The 5,146-nt window shown below is 53.4% G+C and overlaps 1 protein-coding gene and 1 long non-coding RNA gene across 2 annotated transcripts in view; both read left to right on the top strand.

Moving 5' to 3' along the window:
- The window catches only part of LOC109391207 (uncharacterized), a 5,094-nt gene extending 3,342 nt beyond the window's left edge, over positions 1–1,752 (top strand). Inside the window, exons 2-3 of the long non-coding RNA XR_002125755.1 lie at positions 734–804; positions 1,344–1,752. This is a non-coding gene — a long non-coding RNA (uncharacterized LOC109391207). The remainder of the gene's footprint in view (positions 1–733; positions 805–1,343) is intronic.
- The window catches only part of CFAP74 (cilia and flagella associated protein 74), a 61,331-nt gene that overhangs the window by 32,744 nt on the left and 23,441 nt on the right, over positions 1–5,146 (top strand). The window lies entirely within an intron of this gene.

Genomic DNA, 5,146 nt, shown 5'->3' on the forward strand with positions numbered 1-5,146 from the left:
AGACAAAACCAAGTATCTGTGAAAGATAAGGCTACAAAATTTGATTATAAAATGCATTCTTAAAAGATGATATTATTTAAAAGTTTTCAGGACTTAGCTCCACTAGGTCGCTAGAAAATGGCGGACATCAGGAGAGGGCTCCCACCCCTACAGTGTCCGCCCTCCAGATGGTGGGGAGCTGGCTGCCCCCTCCCTGGGCCTGGGCCTGTGCCCCAAGGCCACACTCCTGCAGCCTCTCCCCTCTTCGCCCCCGTCTTTCTGTCTCCGCCTGGCATTCTCGTCAGACACTCATTCTGACGTTTCCTCATCTTCACACAGAACCCCTCCTGACCCCACTTTCCCGTCTCCTCCTGCTTCAAAGCAAACGCTGAAGGGCTGACTCCCTGCTCTGTCCCTCTTTTCTCCTGCTCACTGCACTCAGGCTTCAGCCTTTAGGCCACTGCACCCCCCCCAGGGGCCAGTTCCTTCCCTCCTGGGGCTTTGGGAAAATCCCGCCCCCTCACCCCGTCCCAACCCAGCTTCCTGCAAGTGCCCCCAAATCCATAGCCGCAGGTAACCCAGGAGATGGAGGGGCCAGGTCACGCCCTGACACCTCAACTCCCCTGTGGGCCCCATGGCTCCAGGAGGACAGTGGTGGGGGTGGGGGGGGGTGGCTGTGTCTCTGGTGGGTCTGCGCACAGCTATCCTCTCCCTGCCCAGCCAATCCTCACATCTGAAGCCCCTTCTCTTCCAGAATCAGAGGGAGTGACCACCCTTGTGACTATGCCCCCCAACGAGGAACTGACGGAGATCTCACTGGGCAAGGTCAGTGAGGCTCCCCTTCCTCCAGCCACAGCCTCCTGACCTGCTGACCCACCTCCCCCAGGCAGCCCCTCCATTGACCAGCGCTGGACTTGCCACTGGACATGAAGCCTCTGGGCAGCGGGCAGCCTTGTCTGCATCCAGCCTCCCCGTCCCAAGCTGGGGTCTGCCAGGACCACAGCAATAGTGGCGGTTTCCTGGGTGCAGGGCCTCCCAGGCCAGTGTCGTAGGATGGGGAGAGGGCACGCACAAGGGCTGGGGGGTCATTAAGGAGAGCAGTGCACACACGGGAGGGGCAGCATTTGGGGAGGGGTTCAGGCTGCGCTTTGCCTCTTCCCCTTGGCTGGGGTCCTGGACAGTAAGTCCTCACAGGGCAGGGTCAGGCTTGGGACCAGTGTCTGCGTGGCCAGGAGGACATCCCAGGAACGTGGGTCCTGCCGCCACTCAGGTTCACAGTGAAATGGCCCGTGGTGGGGACAGTGGGAGGTGCCTTCGTACACAGGAAGGCTGACTGGCCCTGTGGCCTTTGTTTCTCCGAGCAGATAACAGAGGGTGAGATTGGACCTTTCAGCTCCATCAAGGTGCCCATCATCTTTTCCCCGGTCATCCCAGGAGCCATCCAGACCAGGTTCAAAGTCATGTTTAAGAATCAGCAGTGCCCGACAGTGAGTGTCCCACAACTGCTTTACACACATGGTCACTGGGGCACGGAGCCTTCCCTGGGCACAGGGTCCCCGCCCCTCTGTGCTCCCTCCCCACACAACGTGAGGCAGCTGCTCATGTCACCCACATGGACGGCTACTTGGTGTCACAGATGGTTAACACCCATAGCCAACACGCACACACGCACGCACACACGCACACACAGCCTTTGTTCTTAATAGCTAGAAATGTCTTTCTTAATTTCCAGGTAGTTAAAATTATTATTCACTACTTATCATTTATTTATAAGTTTATTAAATTATGTTCAGAGAATATGATCTGCAAACTTTTTATTTTGTTAAAGTTTTCTTTGTGACCAAAGGCAAGGTTGATTTTATAAATGTGATGTGTGCTTATGAAAACGGTGGATTTGCACATGGGCTGGACACACATTTAGTAATAATTATTCCCGTTATTCGTGTCCTCCCCGTTCCTTCCCTGTGTCAACCTTCCATTGTGATTGTATTTTTGAGACATTCTCCCTACATTTCTAACTGATGCGCTTTCTACAGCTGCTTCATTGTTTGGTGCATGAGGGTTTATAGTTTTTTTACCGTGAGTTGTGCCTTTCGCCAGAGCCAGACTTCCCTCTTTATCCTGCTGCTTGCATCACCTCGACATTCCAGCTGATCTGCGGGTAACAACAAGGCCATGCCTTCTTTCCTCTGGCTGGCATTTGCCTCCTTGTCCCCTTCACCCCCCACATAGTCATCCTTTTTCTTATCACTTTGCATCTTTCAAGGAGCCAGGCTTTGTCTGTCAACCCGACTCACATTCTCCACCTCTAGTGGGAGAATGTAGTGCGTTCACACAGCGTAATAACCGACACAGTTTCCCTCCTTCCATCTCAGTTTATGTTCATTATTTCTTTTACGATGTTGTTTCCTCTTTTTCAGTTTTCTTGGTTTTATTGGTTTGATCAAGTGCTATTTATTCTATTCTAGCCCTTCGTTCGGAAAGTCTTTCCAAGAACAGTTCCCTCCCCTTTCTCAGCCCTCAAATCCCACAAGACTTTCCATTTCCTATGTGGAAGGAGTTGAACCCTCCATGACGGCCTGTCCCCAGCAAGGCTCCCCAAGCATTGTCATAGATCCAAAACAAATGCAACTTGGAGTCCCTTTTATTTACCCCCTTTTTTGGCCCCCAAGGCCTGGGTTTCCCTCAACTGTCAGTAGAACCACTAGAGCCTCTTCCAGCTATGCCCCCGCCACCTCGGGAGCTCTTACCTGACACCCACGGCTCCAGGCAGCTGGCCGTCTCCATCCAGGTCTGACCACGTCTGCCGTGCGTCTGGGCTCAGCACTCTCCTGTTCCTTCTTCTCTCCACCCAGAGCCTCTGCTCTGCGTGTGTCCAGCAGAGAAACGATTCAATAGCCCACAACACACCACACTGCCCACACTGCTCCAAAGTGTCCACAGCACCCACAGTGTCCCACAGCACCCCACAGCACNAGGACCGGGTCCCTGCTGCACCGGCGACCTGAGTGGCGCTGTCTCTGCCTCCTTGCCTCCCTCCTGTGCCCTATCCTTGTGCCCAGTGCCACAATGGGCAGCGGTGTTTCCCCTGTTCCAGCCTTTGTGTGTCTGACCAGGCCTGCAGCGAGGACCTCCTCCCGTGAGCTCAGGGCTGGTCCACGCTGACTGTGAGCCTTCCTTGCTGTTGGCGCCCGGACGGCGGCTCCTGTCAGGGCCACACCAGCTGCCACTCGGGGGCACACAGGGCCACCCGACCCTACGCATGCGTGTGCTCCACACACCAGTGTAGCTTCTCTTCTGTTAGCTCCTGTCAAGTTCTTTTTCAACATGGTGCCGTCTGCACTCCACCAGCAGCGTCTGAGACAGTGCTGCCCGGCGACCCCGGTCACACCTGGTGCTTCCGTTTCCTTTTGTGTGAGATAGCCAACAGATTGCCACCCGTTTTTCTATAGAGTTCCTTGTGTTTTTCGTATTTTTCCTACGAGGATCTCAGATGCTGGACACGAGCACTTGGTCAGTAGCGGCGCTGCCTGTCCTGCCTCCCGGTCCTCTCACACTGTCTATAGTCTCTCCCTACATCAAAGCTCTTAATGTTAATGTTCGCAAGTCTACCCATCACTTCCTTTGAGGTTTGTAACACGTGTGTCTTTATAGCACGTTCTTCCTACCCCAAGGTCAGGAAGTGGTGGACATGCTGTGCGTCTGGGTCTTCAGCCCACAGGCAGCTCACCCTGTGGTGTGAGGTGGGGCCAGGCTCTCTCCCACGTGGACGCCCAGCTGCCTGTGCAACGGGCGTTGAAAGTGTGGGTGCATTTCAGGACTCCCTGTCCTGATGGGCCTTGCTAGAGGTGGGGCCATCTCACCCAAGGACATGTAAGTCCCACAAATGTCTGGTGTGAATGCAGGATGCAGGGGTAGATGGAGCCTGCTTAATTCTTTGAAAAACATCATGAAGGAATAAGATCAAGTAGATTTGAAAATCAACCAAATAAGGGCTGGCCGAGTGGCTCAGCTGGTTAAGAGTTAGCTTAAGGGCGCGAGCTCTGAGCAACAGGGTTGCCGGTTCAATTCCCACATGGGCCAGTGAGCTGCGCCCGAGCTGAGTTGACCCTGAGCTGCCAACCGGTGGCAGGATGGCTCAGCTGGTGAGAGCACGTGCTCCTAACAACAAGGTTGCCTGTTCGATGGTGGGCTATGCCCACCTGCAACTAAGACTGAACTTGGCACTTTGAGCTGATCTGCCACCCAGATGGCTCAGTGGATACAGGGTACGCTCTTAACAAGGCTGCCGGTTCGACTCCCACATGGGATGATGTCTATGCCCACCTGCAACTAAGATTGAACATAGCACCTTGAGCTTAGAGGCCACGAGCTGCCAACAGGCAGCCAGATGGCGACTGGCGCCCTCCACAATTAAGACTGAAGAAGAACAACTTGTCTGGTCCCCTTCCCAAATTTCCCAACACTGTTCCCCTCCACCAATTCTCCAATTTAAAAAAAAGAAAGAAAAACAACCAAATAAAACTCCTAGAAGTAAGAATATGATCATTGAAAATAAAACCCCAATCCAAGGGTTAAACTGTAGAGTAGACATTGCTGAAGAGAAAATTAGTGAACTAGAAGATAGACCCAGAGAAATATTCTAAATGCAGACAGAGACAGATGCAAACATGAAAGAAATGGTACAAGCTGTGGAGGGCAGAGTTAGGAGGTCGAGCCTGTCTACTGGAGTCAGGAAGAGGCAGTATTTAAAGAGATACTCGCTGAGAATTTTCTAAAATGTTGAAACACGTCAGAGCTCACATCCAGGGAGCAGTGAGCATCACTCCGTGACGGACAGAATGGAACTGATGCCGGGAGAAGGTAACCGTGGATGTATAATTAAAGAAAACTTTCCTGATCATGGATGGGCCTGACTATAGAATTTATGAAAGCTCACCATGTTCCCAGCAAACGGATTAACGCAGCCCCTTCCTGGGACACCAAGGGACCCTGGCCACCACTCACGCAGGGTGAAGCAGCCGACCGACCCCAGGCTCAGGACCAGACTGTCACGGTGGTGACTCCTGAAGCAGAAGAGGCCTCCCTGCTCCTCCCCTGCCCGGGGGACATTCGTGGCCTCTGGGCAGGGTGACAAGTTCACCATGTTGCAGGAGCCCAGAACTGG

This window comes from Hipposideros armiger, unplaced genomic scaffold, assembly GCF_001890085.2.
Source record: "Hipposideros armiger isolate ML-2016 unplaced genomic scaffold, ASM189008v1 scaffold_284, whole genome shotgun sequence".
Classification (NCBI taxonomy): Eukaryota; Metazoa; Chordata; class Mammalia; order Chiroptera; family Hipposideridae; genus Hipposideros; species Hipposideros armiger.